The sequence below is a fragment of the Bos indicus x Bos taurus genome, chromosome 3 (genome assembly GCF_003369695.1).
Source record: "Bos indicus x Bos taurus breed Angus x Brahman F1 hybrid chromosome 3, Bos_hybrid_MaternalHap_v2.0, whole genome shotgun sequence".
NCBI lineage: Eukaryota > Metazoa > Chordata > Mammalia > Artiodactyla > Bovidae > Bos > Bos indicus x Bos taurus.
In genome coordinates, this window is record NC_040078.1 from 19286106 (window position 1) to 19302316 (window position 16211).

Consider the following 16211-nt stretch of genomic DNA (forward strand, 5'->3'; position numbering starts at 1 on the left):
GAACTAAGTATCTCTAAGGCTCCTTCCATATTTGATATTATAACAGCATAAAGAGGAGTACATGCCTCTCGCAGCTAATGATGGGAAGATGGGTGCTGAACTAGCCAAGACAAAAGTGACTTTCAGGTCATCTGGTCATACCCTGCCATGAGGTCCAGAAGTATAAATATCATCTTACTCTTAACAGTTTTGAGGAATCCTCCTAACCTTTCAAATATCTGATGGAGCGACAGGAGGAAGAAAGAATGGAGCAGCAGCAGCGCTTTGCTGGAGCAGCTGTGAAGAGACACCCCACGTCCAAGGTAAGAGAAACCCCAGTAAGACGGTAGGCGCTGAGAGAGCGCATCAGAGGGCAGACAGACTGAAACCACAATCACAGACAACTAGCCAATCTGATCACACGGACCACAGTTTGTCAAACTCAAGGAAACTAAGCCATGCTGTGTGGGGCCACCCAAGATGGATGGGTCATGGTGGAGAGGTCTGACAGAATGCGGTCCACTGGAGAAGGGAATGGCAAACCACTTCAGTATTCTTGCCTTGAGAACCCCATGAACAGTATGAAAAGGCAAAATGATAGGATACTGAAAGAGGAACTCCCCAGGTCAGTAGGAGCCCAATATGCTACTGGAGATCAGTGGAGAAATAACTCCAGAAAGAAGGAAGGGATGGAGCCAAAGCAAAAACAATACCCAGTTGTGGATGTGACTGGTGATAGAAGCAAGGTCCGATGCTGTAAAGAGCAATATTGCATAGGAACCTGGAATGTCAGGTCCATGAATCAAGGCAATATGGAAGTGGTCAAACAGGAGATGGCAAGAGTGAACATCGAAATTCTAGGAATCAGCAAACTAAGTTGGACTGGAATGGGTGAATTTAACTCAGATGACCATTATATCTACTACTGTGGGCAGGAATCCCTTAGAAGAAATGGAGTAGCCATCATAGTCAAAAAAGAGTCCAAAATGCAGTACTTGGATGCAATCTCAAAAATGACAGAATGATCTCTGTTCATTTCCAAGGCAAACCATTCAATAACACGGTAATCCAAGTCTATGCCCCGATCAGTAATGCTGAAGAAGCTGAAGTTGAATGGTTCTATGAAGACTTACAAGACCTTTTAGAACTAACACCCAAAAAAGATGTCCTTTTCATTATAGGGGACTGGAATGCAAAAGTAGGAAGTCAAGAAATACCTGGGGTAACAGGCAAATTTGGCCTTGGAGTACAGAATGAAGCAGGGCAAAGGCTAATAAGAGTTTTGCCAAGAGAATGCACTGGTCATAGCAAACACCCTCTTCCAACAACACAAGAGAAGACGCTACACATGGACATCACCAGATGGTCAACACCGAAATCAGAGTGATTATATTCTTTGCAACCAAAGGTGGAGAGGCTCTATACACTCAGCAAAAATAAGATCAGGAGCTGACTGTGGCTCAGATCATGAACTCCTTATTGCCAAATTCAGACTTAAACTGAAGAAAGTGGGGAAAACCACTAGATCATTCAGGTATGACCTAAATCAAATCCCTTATGATTATACAGTGGAAGTGAGAAAAAGATTTAAGGGACTAGATCTCATAGACAGAGTGCCTGATGAACTACGGACAGAGATTCATGACATTGTACAGGAGACAGGGATCAAGACCATCCCCAAGAAAAAGAAATGAGAAACAGCAAAATGGTTGTCTGAGGAGGCCTTACAAATAGCTGTGAAAAGAAGAAAAGCGAAAAGCAAAGGAGAAAAGGAAAGAAATACCCATTTGATGGAGAAGGCAATGGCACCACACTCCAGTACTCTTGCCTGGAAAATCCCATGGACAGAGGAGCCTGGTGGGCTGCAGTCCATGGGGTCCTGAAGAGTCAGACATGACTGAGCGACTTCACTTTCACTCTTCACTTTCACGCATTGGAGAAGGCAATGGCGACCCACTCCAGTGTTCTTGCCTGGAGGATCTCAGGGACGGGGGAGCCTGATGGGCTGCCGTCTATGGGGTCACACAGAGTCGGACATAACTGAAGTGACTTAGCAGCAGCAGCAGCATACCCATTTGAATACAGAGTTCCAAAGAATAGCAAGGAGAGATAAGAAAGCCTTCTTCAGTGATCAATGCAAAGAAATAGAGGAAAACAATAGACTAGGAAAGACTAGAGATCTCTTCAAGAAAATTAGAGATAACAGGGGAACATTTCATGTAAAGATGGGCTCAATAAAGGACAGAAATGGTATGGACCTAACAGAAGCTGAAGATATTAAGAAGAGGTGGCAAGAATACACAGAAGAACTGTACAAAAAAGATCTTCATGATCCAGATAATCACGATGGTGTGATCACTCACCTAGAGCCAGACATCCTGGAATGTGAAGTCAAGTGGGCCTTAGGAAGCATCACTACAAAGCTAGTGGAGGTGATGGAATTCCAGTTGAGCTATTTCAAATCCTAAAAGATGATGCTGTGAAAGTGCTGCACTCAATATGCCAGCAAATTTGGAAAACTCAGCAGTGACCACAGGACTGGAAAAGGTCAGTTTTCATTCCAATCCCAAAGAAAGGCAATGCCAAAGAATGCTCAAACTACCACACAATTGCACTAATTTTACACGCTAGTAAAGTAATGCTCAAAATTCTCCAAGTCAGGCTTCAGCAATATGTGAACCGTGAACTTCCTGATATTCAAGCTGGTTTGAGAAAAGGCAGAGGAACCAGAGATCAAACTGCCAACATCCACTGGATCATGGAAAACGCAAGTGAGTTCCAGAAAAACATCTATTTCTGCTTTATTGACTATGCCAAAGCCTTTGACTGTGTGGATCACAATAAACTGTGGAAAATTCTGAAAGAGATGGGAATACCAGACCACCTGACTTGCCTCTTGAGAAACCTATATGCAGGTCAGGAAGCAACAGTTAGAACTGGACATGGAACAACAGACTGGTTCCAAATAGGAAAAGGAGTATGTCAAGGCTGTATATTGTCACTCTGCTTATTTAACTTATATGCAGAGTACATCATGAGAAATGCTGGGCTGGAAGAAGCACAAGCTGGAATCAAGATTGCCAGGAGAAATATCAATAACCTCAGATATGCAGATGACACCACCGTTATGGCAGAAAGTGAAGAAGAACTAAAGAACCTCTTGATGAAAGTGAAAGAAGAGAGTGAAAAAGTTGGCTTAAAGCTCAACATTCAGAAAACTAAGATCATGGCATCTAGTCTCATCACTTCATGGGAAATAGATGGGGAAACAGTAGAAACCGTGGCTGACTTTATATTTTGGGGGCTCCAAAATCACTGCAGATGGTGATTGCAGCCATGAAATTAAAAGACGCTTACTCCTTGGAAGGAAAGTTATGATCAACCTAGACAACATATTAAAAAGCAGAGACTACTTTGTCAACAAAGGTCCATCTAGTCAAGGCTATGGTTTTTCCTCTACTCATGTATGGATGTGAGAGTTGGACTATAAAGAAAGCTGAGCACCGAAGAATTGATGCTTTTGAACTGTGGTGTTGGAGAAGACTCTTGAGAGTCCCTTGGACTGCAAGGAGATCCACCCAGTTCATCCTAAAGGAAATCAGTCCTGGATGTTCATTGGAAGGACTGATGTTGAAGCTGAAACTCCAATATTTTGGCCACCTGATGCAAAGAGCTGACTCATTTGAAAAGACCCTGATGTTGGGAAAGATTGAGGGCAGGAGGAGAAGGGGACGACCGAGGATGAGATGGTTAGATGGCATCACCAACTCAATGGACATGAGTTTGGGTAAATTCTGGGAGTTGGTGATGGACAGGGAAGCATGGTGTGCTGTGGTTCATGGGGTCACAAAGAGTCAGACATGACTGAGCAAATCAACTTAACTGAACTCTTAACAGTTTTGAGGAATCCTCCTAACCTTCCAAATATCTGATGGAGTGACAGGAGGAAGAAAGAATAGACTCTGCCCAGAAAGCTGGGAGAAGCTTCTCTGGGAGGCAACAGATCTTCCTCCACAAGAAAGAACAAATGGGTGGAGAAGTAATCAGCCTCTGTAATCAGATACCCTGTGTTCACCCTATAAAATGGAAACACTACCATCCAACTACTAGCTTTTTTGTTTAAGATTAACTGAAAATATATGGAGGTTGTTCTCTGCCACTTAAGAGTGTATGCTTAGTCACTCAGTCATGTCTGACTCCTTGAGACCCCATGGACTGTAGCCTGCTAGGCTCCTCTGTCCATGGGATTCTCCAGGCAAGAATACTGGAGTGGGTTGCTAGTTCCTTCTCCAGGTACCTTGCTAACCCAGGGATGGAGCCCAAGTCTCTTGTGTCTGCTGTACTGCAGGTAGATTCTTTACCAGCAGAGCCATTGGGGAAGCCACATAAGAGGAAAGTATTCAAATATTAGCCTCTTCCCAGTTCTTGGAACAAGCCCAAATACAAGAAAGTTTGAAGACACTCCCATATGGCCCTTAAGGCTTACCAAACCTGGCAATGTAGCTAGCTTTTACAGAAACACTTGAGTGAGTGAGTGAAGTCGCTCAGTCATGTCCGACTCTTTGCAACCCCATGGACTGTAGTCTATCAGGCTCCTCCGTCCATGGGATTTTCCAGGCAACAGTATTGGAGTGGGTTGCCATTTCCTTCTCCAGAGTATCTTCCTGACCCAGGGATCAAACCCGGATCTCCCTCATTGTAGACAGACGCTTTACCATCTAAGCCACCACGGAAGTCCTTAATTCCTATCAAATAAAACCCAGACCCTTAGTGTGGCTTTTAAGGCTCTCTACAATCTGAGTCAATTCGCCTCTGCTGTCACTGGTCTTCACTGCCCCTGGTCCAAAATGCCCCATGCTTTCCTACTTTAGTAACTTCACTCTCTTAATTTCCTTTGCCTAACTGTTCTTTCTTCTTATTTTCACCAGGGGCACCTGTGAGTCCCTCAAGAGTTTGCATTCAACTGCCACATCTTCCATGACACTTCCCTACATCCTGCGGGAAACACATACTCTCTTCCCTTTGCTCCCTCTGCTTCACAAGGCCTCTGGTGGCAAGTGCCTCTCACTTATTTGTGAGCCATGTGATCTTCTAACTGTTAACTCCTTGTGGGCAGCTGTCTGCCACAGCCCCTAACAAAGGTAAGCCTTATCTGAATGCGTAGTGAGTGTTCCACGACATCTAGGTCAAGAGAACATTACAAAAAAAAGAAGAAATGATTTCAAAATAGCCAAGTGAAAGTGAAAGTCACTCACTTGTGTCCAACTTTGTGACCCCAAGGAGTATACAGTCCATGGAATTCTCCAGGCCAGAATACTGGAGTGGGTAGCCATTCCCTTCTCCAGGGTATTTTCCCAACCCAGGGATCGAACCCAGGTATCCTGCATTGCAGGCGGATTCTTTACCAACTCAACCACCAGTGAAGCCCAAAATAGCCAAAGTGGCTGCTAACTCTTTTCCGCAGTACACAGGCATGCACTTTGATTAAAGCATAGTCTCGGGAGTTCCCTGATGGTCCAATGGTTAGGATTTGATGCTTTCACTGCCACATCCTGGGTTCAGCCATGGCATTTTAACTGGAAGAGCACAGACTAGCCTGGATTTGGGCCTTGAGAGGTCATCTCTATTTGTGTCATCAGAATCTCAGTTGGAGACAAGAAAGAAAGTTGAAGAAGTACTCAACTTGCTGAAAGAAATAATGGCTGAAAGACAAAGAAAACAAACAACAAACAAAAATAAAATAGCAGGCTTACCATACCAATAATTACACTAAATGTACACAGTCTAAATACATCACTTAAATACAGATTGGCAGGAATTCCCTGCTGGTCCGATGGTTAGGACTCCATACTTTCCCCCAGGCTAGACCCCTGACTGGGAAACTAAGATCCAGTAAGCTGTACAACCACAACCAAAAAATAAAAAGCAGGTTGGCAGAATAGATTTTTTAAAATGACTCATTACATGCTGTCTATAAGAAACATATTCAATACTTTAAATATAAAAATATAGACTGGTTGAAGTAAAAGAATGGGAAAAGATATATCATGCAAATATTAATCAAAGGAAAGCAGGAGTGCTATGTTAATATCAGATGAAGTAGATAGAAGTAGACTTCAGAGCAAAGAGAATTACCATAAATAGAAAACGACGTTACGTAATGTAATCCACACAGAAGACAGAGCAATCCCAAATGTATATTCACCAAACACCAAGCTGCAAAATATGTGAAACAAAACCTAATAGAACAAATCCACAATTATAGTTAGAGACTTCAATACCTATCCCTCAACAACTGACAGAGCAATTGGGGTGGGGGAAATTAGCGAGAATATATAAGAACTCAACAACACCATCAACCAGCAAGATCTAATCAACATTTACAGAATACTCCACCCAACAGCAGCAGAATACACATTGTTTTCATGGATCTATGGAACACATACTAAGACAGACCATAATCTGGACTATGAAAAAGCTCAACAAATTTGAAAGAACTGAAATCATACAGAGGACGTTATATGACCACAATGGATTCAAACCAGAAATAAATAGCAGAAGGATAATGGGAAATTTTCCAAACACTAGGCAACTGAACAACATACTTCTAAATAATCTTTGGGTCAAAAAGACACTGTCAAAGGAAATTTTTAAAAATCGCTGAACTGAATGAAAATGAAAAACCAAAACATCAACATTTGTGGGATATAGCTAAAGTAGTTCTTTAGAGAGGGAAAGCAAGAGAAACTCCCTTTAAAGAGAGGGAAATTCATAGCACTAAATGTATGTATTAGATGAAAAGAAAGTCTCAAATCAATAATTTAAGCTCCCACTACAAGAATTTAGGGAAAAAAAAAACAAAACTCAAAGCAAGCAGGGAAAAGGTCTTAATAAAAATAAGAGCATGGATAAATAATATTTAACACAGAACAACAATAGAAAAAAACCAATGAAACAAAGAGCTATTCTTTGAAAGGATCAATGAAATTCATAACTTCAAATAAGACTGACAAAGAAGAAAACAGAGAGACATAAATACCAATATCAGGAATGAAACACAATATTTCTACAGAACTTGGAGGTATAAAAAGTATAAGGTAATACTATGAACAACTCTATGAGCATAAATTTGACAATTTAGAAAAACGAATCAATTATTCAAAAAAATATGAACTACTGAAGTTCTTCATCTAATATGACATAGGTAATATGAATAGCCTTATAACTATTAAGGAAATTTAAATCATAATTTTAAAATTCTCAGAGGAGTTCCATGGTGACCTAGTCATTAGGATTCCAGGCTTTCACTGCCATGGCCTGGGTTCAGTCCCTGGCTGGGGAACTGACATCCCACAAGCCATGTGGCAGAGCCAAAAAAAAAAAAAAAAAATTCCCTAAGAAGAAATATCCAGGCCCAGATGACTCCACTGGAGAATTCTATGAAGTATTTTAAAAATTAGCACCAATACTATTTCTACATAATCTCATCCAGAAAATAAGAGGAAGGACACTTTCAAATTCATTTATGAAAGCTATTCTTATTGTGGCACCAAGACCAAAGACAATTTTGAAAAGAAAACAAAACCCAAAAAACTACAAACTAATATCTCTCATAAATACAAAGATTTTATTCCCTAACGTTTTGTTAGAACATGGGTAAAAGACATGAAAAGATATTTCACTGAAGAAAATATACGGGTGGCAAATAAGCATGTAAAAAGATGTTCAACATCATTAGTCATTAAAGAAAGGCAAATTAAAACCACAGTGAGATATCATTACACACTTATTAGAATGGCTAAAACAAAGACCACAGCACCAAATGCTGGCAAGGATGCAGAGAAACTGGATCACTCACACGTTGCTGGTGGGAATATAAAGTGACACAGCCACTCTGAAAAATAGTTTGGAATTTCTTTAAAAACTAAACATACAATCACCATATGACCCAGGAATTATACTCCTGGGCATTTATCACAAAGAAATGTAGACTTACATTCACACAAAAAATTGCACACTTGAGGTGGAAGGTGGGAGGAAGGTTCAAGAGGCAGGGGACATATGTATACCAATGGCTGATTCATGTTATGTATGGCAGAAACCAACACAGTATTGTAAAGCAATTATCCTCCACTTAAAAATACATAAACATTTTTTAAAAACTTGCACGCTAATGCTTATAGCAGCTTTACTTGTAATACCCCAAAACCAGAAACAACCTGGATGCCCTTCAGTAAGTGAATGATTAAACATGGAATGCTTACTATTCAGCAATAAAAAGGAACTAATTACTGACGCATGCAACATCAATTTCCCAAGAATTAAGCTTAATGAAAGAAGCCAATCACAAAAGGTTACATACTATATGATTCCATGTATCTAATAGTCTTGAAAGGACAAAATTACAGAAACAGAGCACAGGCAAAGGGGTTCCAGAGTTAGGGAGAAGAAGGAGGTGGAAAGGAAGTGGGTGTGACTCTAAAATGGGAAGCTGAAGAATCTTTGTAGTGATGGAAACAGTCTATATCTTGACTGTATTGATGTCACTATCCTGGTTGTGACAGCGCATTATGGTTTTGTAAGATGTTACCACTGAGGAATGCTGCTGCTGCTGCTGCTGCTAAGTCTCTTTAGTCGTGTCTGACTCTGTGCGACCCCATAGACGGCAGCCCACCAGGCTCCCCCGTCCCTGGGATTCTCCAGGCAGGAACACTGGAGTGGGCTGCCATTTCCTTCTCCAATGCATGAAAGTGAAAAGTCAAAGTGAAATGCTAAGTAAATGCAAAAGATCTCTATTATTTCTTTTAACTGCATGTGAATCTACAACTGTGTTAAAAAAATACCTACAGAGATAAAAATTAAAGAAATAATAAAGGAAATAAGTAATTATTATCCTACTACTCTAAAATAGCCACTACTAAAATGTATTCCTTACAATTTTTTCTATGCACATTTTTGAAAGGCATACTACTATATACAGTTATATACTTGCTTCCCCCCTTTAATATTTCATCATTAATTTTCATCACATTAAGCATCCACTCCAGTACTCTTGCCTGGAAAATCCCATGGATGGAGGAGCCTAGTAGCTGCAGTCCATGGGGTTGCAAAGAGTCGGACACGACTGAGCGACTTCACTTTCACTTTCATGCATTGGAGGAGGAAACGGCAACCCACTCCAGTGTTCTTGCCTGGAGAATCCCAGGGACAGTGGGGCCTGGTGGGCTGCCGTCTATGGGGTCATGCAGAGTCGGACACTATTGAAGCGACTTAGCAGCAGCAGCAGCAGTACTAATACTCCGTGAATAGATCAGACTAATTTATTCAGCCTAACTGACCCACAACTTCAGTGTAGGATATGATCAACTTCTTTCATTTTATTTTTCATATACTTATTTTTTTTTTTAGAAAGCATATTTTATTTCCATAGAATGAGATGATACATAACAAGGAGTACCCAAATCACCACCAGGTCTGTTGCCTGGTCCATTATCCCTCAAGCCCAGACTGATTTTCTACCTACTTTGCAGAAAAAGAACAGCATTTAGAACAGTTAGACCTTGGCCCAAACATTAGCTCTGACTTTCATTTGTTGTGTGTATTAATTTTACTCTCCCTCAGCCTTACTTTACTAGCTGGTAAGATGGACAGTACAACATTTCAGTGAGAACACAGTGACTAATACACACAGACATACAAAAATGCCAGTTCCTCAAAATTTGACAATGCTCCTCTTTAAAATATTTTCCATAAGCATACAGGTTAAAATAAACATGCCTTGTTATGGGAGAAAATACATATTAATTCCTACTTCATACTATATATAAGCATTAATTCTGAGTGGATTGCAGATGTAAATGTGAAAAGCAGAAAAATAAAGGTTTTTAATTTTTTTTTTGGCTGCATTGGGTCTTAGTTGTGAAACATGGGATCTAGTTTCCTGACCAGGGATCAAACCCAGGCCCCCTGTATCAGGAGAGCAGAGTCTTAGCCACTGAACCATCAGGGAATTCCCAGAAAAATAAGGGTTTTTATAGAATATTTTTTTTGGATTCCCTAGTGGCTCAGATGATGAAGAGTCTGCCTGCAATGAGGGAGACCTGGGTTGGATCCTTGGGTCAGGAAGATCTCCTGGAGAAGGAAATGGCAACCCACTCCAGTATTCTTACCTGGAAAATCCCATGGACGGCAGGCTATAGTCTATGGGGTCACAAAGAGTTGGACACAACTGAGCAACTTCACTTTCTATCTTTCAGAACATTTTTACGGCCTTGACAAAGGCAAAATTTTTCTTAAACACATCATAAAAAAATCCTTCTCGTAAAAAATTGATAAATTGGACTATATTAAAATTTTGAACTTTCATTCATCAGAAGACACCATTAAAAGAGTGCATGACAACCCACAGAGTAGAAGATATCCATTCTATGAATATCTGACAAAGGATATTCAGAATACATTAAGAATTTCTGTAAGACAAAAAACAACATGATATCCTGGACTGAATCCTGGATCAGAAAAAGGATATTAGTGAAAAATATGGTGAAATCCAATTAAAGTCTATAATTTAGTTAACCAGTATTATATCCAGTAAAAATTTCTTAGTTATGACAAATGTGCCATGGTTATATAAGATGCTAGCATTGGAGAAAATTGAGTGAAGAGTATATGAGTATTATCTTTGCAACTTTTCTGTAAACCTAAAATTATTTCAAAATAAAGAGCATATTTAAAGGAAGAAAGAAGGGGAGGGAGGGAACATGAGAGGGAGAGAGAGTGGTGCCCAACAGAAAAATGAACAAAACACTTCAATAGAATCATCACATAAGAGGATATTCACATAGCCAATAAAACATATGAGAAGGGTTCTATTTCATTAGCCATGTCATCAAAGAACTAGGAACTAACCCCATAAGGCAATACCACAAAATACCCATCAGAATGAAGGGTTAAAAAAAAACAACCAAGTGTTAGGGGCTATAGAACAATCAGAACTCTCATACACTGATGGAGGGTTTACTCATTATCACAATCAATCACAGTCACTTTGGAAGTATCTACCACAGATGAACACATGAGTGACACCCTCAGTCCAGTAGCTCAGTCGTGTCCGACTCTCTGCAACCCCGTGGACTGCAGCATGCCAGGCCTCCCTGTCCATCACCAACTCCCGGAGCTCACTCAAACTCACGTCCATCGAGTCGGTGATGCCATCCAACCATCTTATCCTCTGTCGTCCCCTTCTCCTGCCTTCAATCCTATAAGCATCCTGCTGCTGCTGCTGCTAAGTTGCTTCAGTCATGTTCGACTCTGTGCGACCCCATAGACGGCAGCCCACCAGGCTCCCCCAGAATCTTGCCTGGGATTCTCCAGGCAAGAACACTGGAGTGGGTTGCCATTTCCTTCTCCAATGCATGAAAGTGAAAAGTGAAAGTGAAGTCACTCAGTCGTGTCTGACTCTTCGGGACCCTGTGGACTGCAGCCTACCAGGCTCCTCCATCCATGGGACTTTCCAGGCAAGAGTACTGGAGTGAGGTGCCATTGCCTTCTCCGTATAAGCATCTTATAACACAGCAATTCTACCCCTGGTTATCTACTCAATAGAAATGCATATATATTTTCCCCATAAAAAACACACACCAGTATGTTCATAGTAGCATTTTTCACAATAGCCAAAATTAGCAATGTTTTGGAGTAGAATGGATTAATTGTGATATAGCCATCCGCATAACAGAACACTGTACAACAATGGAAAAGAATGAACTAATGGACATGCAACATGGATATGTTATGGATATGTTTTTAGATAGGTTAAGCAAAAGAAGTCAGACAATAAAGCATACCATATGATTCCATTTCTACAAAAAGTATAAAAACAAGCAAAATAAAGAATGCTTTCAGAAGTCAGGATTGTGGTTACCCGTGAGGATAGAGGGTAGATAATAACTAGAAGGGGACAAAAGGGGACTCCCTGATACTGGTAATGATTTGTTTCTTGATCTGGGTGATGGTTAGTGTCCAGTGTGTGAAAATTGCTTGATTGTACATTTATGAATGTATGTTACTGCATACATACATAAATGTATGCCTTTTTTTAAAGCAAAAAAAAAAAAAAAATTAAAAACTGTTTATCATAGCATTAAAATTCCCTTATGATCAGACCTATTATCACTGTCCGGATCACATAATGTCTTGACTCCCACCAGGACCTCACCTGTACCCGACACGAGCTATTCCAAACTTTCCTGATCCAACTGTAGCAAAGCACCCAAATCCAAATTTCTGTTGATGAGCCTTCCAATGCAATACACGTTTCCACCTCCCCAAAGGTGTCCCTGTTGTTCTCTCCTCTGAGATTCCCTTCCCCTCCCTTGCCTCCTTGGAGAATTGCACTCAACCTTAAGGCTCTGCTCGAACAATCCTATGCCAGCACCCCTCTGTCATAGCCTGCTCCTGCACCCACTGCATCCTACATACCCTAACTGTAACACAGGCCCCATTCCTTCATAACTACTTATTTGCTCTTCTCCCCGATAAAATCATAAGCTCCTGAAGACTTGATGGCTTATTTAGCACGGTGCCTTGCTTAGAGTAGGCATGTCAAAGAATATGTGTTGCGTGAATTCCAGGTAATGTCATCTGGGATCTTCCCAATTCCTTTTCTTTTGAGAACATTAGACTCCTCAGTTTAGAGAAGCGGTATAGAACACTGGAAAAAAGCAGACATGAAAAGGGGGGAAACAAGAAAAAAAATGAGCAAAGACCAAGAAAGGCAACACTAAGAAAAACTACAGGGACTACTCTTGTGGTCTAATGGTTAAGAATCAGCCTGCCAATGCAGAAGACATGGGTTCAATCCCTAGTCCGGGAAGATTCCACATGTTGCAGAGCAACTTAGCCCGTGCACCACAACTACTGAGCCCGTGCTCTAGAGCCCACGAACCACAACTCCTGAAGCCTGTGTACGGCAACTACTGAGCCCAGGCACCCAAGAGCCTGTGCTCTGCCACAGGAGAAGCCACTGCAAGGAGAAGCCATGCACACAACCGAAGAGTAGCCCCTGCTTGCCGCAACTAGAGAAAGCCCACAGGCAGCAATGAAGACCCGGCACAGCCAATAAAGGAATGAATGAATGAATGAATGAATTTAAAACAGAAATACAAATGGCTAAAAAACATATAAAAGATGCCCAACATTACCAGTAATAAAGGAAATGCAAAAATTAAAATAATAATGAGTTATCATTTGGGGGGAATTTCATTAAATTTTGATTTGAAAAGTGTCAGATAAGACACGTAGAAGTATGCTCACGGCAGCACTGCTTGCAGTGGGAAAACACTGGAAACAACCCGAATGGTGCACTGACAAGGAAACGGGTGAATAAACTCTGTCACAGTAATACAATGAACCAGTATATTCAGCTGTGAAAATAAATGAACTACAGCTACATGCATCGACATGAAAGAATCTCAAAATTAATATTATGCAAAAAAGTAAGCAGTAGAATACAGATGACGCCATGTACACAAAGTTCAAAACACGTCAGACTAAGCAATACATTACTTGAGTATGTAGTAAAAGTATAATAAAAAACAAAAAAAATAAAAACACAAAATTCCAAAGTTCTGTGGAGGAAGCAGAAGGGTTATGATCCATAAGAGACCCCAGGGAGCTTCAAAGTATTGCTAATGTTCTGTTTCTTAAGGTGGCTGTTCAGTACACAGGTGACCATTTTATTTGCTATGTTTTAAAACTTCCCGTATAGGGACTTTTCTGGTGAACTAGTGATGAAGACTCTGTGCTTCCACTGCAGGGGCACGGGCATGGGTTCGATCCCTGGGCATCAGGGAATTAAAATCCCGCATGCCACATGGTGTGACAGGAAAAAAAAAACAACTTCCCATATACAAAGGTATCCTTCCTTGCTTTTCAGTAAAGTGAGTGAGTTACTTCATGTAAATCCTGCAGAAATATCATTTTTAGATCAAGTGAATGGCAAATTTTAAAGATACTGATAATACCTAGGATTGGTGAGGATGCAGGAAAAAAGACTAATTTCAAATGCGTATCATCAGAGATTACACAAGTATTTTTAGAAGTCAATTTGGCCAATATTAAGAGTGCATACTTTTTTAAACCCTTTGACTAATTCCACTTTTAGGAATATGCCCTATGAAAATCCATGCACATTTACCCAAAGATATATGTGTAAAAATGTTAACTGCAATCCTCTTAACAATACTTAAAGGCCTGGAAACAGCATAAGTAGTCTCGAGGGAGTGAATTAAGTATAGTAATATCCATGCTATGAGATACTACACTGCTGATAAGTAAACCTCTGCAAGTTGACAGGAAAAGACCTCCAAGATATATTAAGTGAGGGATTTCCCTGGTGGTCCAGTAGCTAAGAATCCACCTTGCAATGCAGAGGATGCAGGTTAGATCCCTGGTCGGGGTACTAAGATCCCATGCCGTGAAGCAACCAAGTCTGTACACTGCAACTATTGAAGCCCATGTGCTCTGGAGCCCAAGTGCCACAACTAGAAAGGCTGCATGCCACACACAGAGACTGCACGCGCTGCAATAGAGGGGCTGTGCACCAAAGATCCCACATGATGCAGTGAAGATCCCACGCTACGACTAAGACCAGATGCAGCCACATAAATATTAAAAAGGTATATTAAGTGAAAAACGCAAGTCACAATTTAATTCATAAAATATGACCTCTTATTTATTTAAGTGCATATATATGTTCAGAGAATTAGTAATTGTCAGCTCCTAAATAAAGCGAATACTATGTGCTGAGCCCTACGGGTCCTGTTCTAAGTGCTTTATATGTATTAACTCATTTAATCCTCACAAGACAACTATATGCTAGGTATAAATCCCCATTTTACAGATGAGAAAACTGAGTCATATAAGTATCTTGCCCAAGGTCACATAATTAATAAGGAGAGGAGTCAGGATTCAAACCCAGGCCCTGTGATTCCAGAGTCTATACTCCTAACCACCATGCCACACTGGCATTTCTTGAAAGTAACCACAACAGAAAAGCACTGAACTCATACACACTAAGCTAGAAAAAGTCTACTCAGCAGTAAAGAATCTGCCTGCAACACAGGAGATTCGGGTTTGATCTCTGGGTTGGGAAGATCCCCTGAAGGAGGAAATGGCAACCGTCTCCAATATCCTTGCTTGAAAACTCCCATGGACAGAGGAACCTGGCAGGCCACAGTCCGTGGGGTTGCAAAGAGTTGGACACGACTGAACACACAGAAGAAATCAGAGGAGTAAAGGGACTTTCAGGTCATATATCAATATTTCTACAGTGTTTGAAATGTCTGCAACAAAAATGCATTTGTGTGACACTCCTATATAAAATATATAAAAGAAAGAGACGGAAAGAAAAAGTACTAAACTTCGAGACAGAAGTGGGGTTTGAGTACAAATGGCACCTACTAATCCTTGAGCAAATCATTTTATCTCTCTGGGCAATTTCCCATCTGCAAAATAGGGGGTAATAATACCTACCTTGCCTGTACTTTAGGCAAGTAGGCAGTAGATATTTAGGAACAGTGTGAAAGCACTTTGCAAACCATAAATCACTTCCCAAAAGTCAGGCAGCATTGACTTTCCCAAGGAGCTCTAGGAAAACTTCAAGGGAGGGGAGTATGTGAAACCAACTGTCTAAAAGGAGCCTGTGAGGGCTTCCCTGGTGGCTCAATGGTAAAGAATCCGCCTGCCAATGCAGGAGACTCGGGTTCTACCCCTGGTCCAGGAAGATCCCACACGCCATGGAGCAACTAAGCCCGTGCACCTTCAATACATAAAAAAATAAAAGGAGCCTATGAATAAATCTAGGGTTCTTTCTGGCACTTCATCCTCCAGAACCAGACGATCCAGTCTGTAAGGCCACAGACTTCACCCCATAACCCCAAACCATAGCCAAGGAGGAAAACCCAGGCCCCTCTCTATTTGGTGCCACTGGTTTCTGGGGCTGGAGGGACCCCAAGGCTGTGAGCGGGCTTCAGGGAGCTTTAGGAATACCCCAAAATATCTAGCAGGGGGGTCCCCTCTGGGGACTCTCTGAACTGCAAGATAGGAAGGGGAGCCATCTTCTCTAGGGAAAAAGGAACAGAGCTAATCACAAGGTAAGCAGCCTCTAACCTCATAAACATTCCTGGGGAGAAGCCCAGCCACCTCTAAATTATAGGCAGCCTCTCCACTCTGTT

General features: G+C 41.1%; 1 protein-coding gene across 5 annotated transcripts in view; it reads right to left on the bottom strand.

The window, feature by feature from the left end:
* The window catches only part of TUFT1 (tuftelin 1), a 50110-nt gene that overhangs the window by 26017 nt on the left and 7882 nt on the right, over positions 1–16211 (bottom strand). The window lies entirely within an intron of this gene.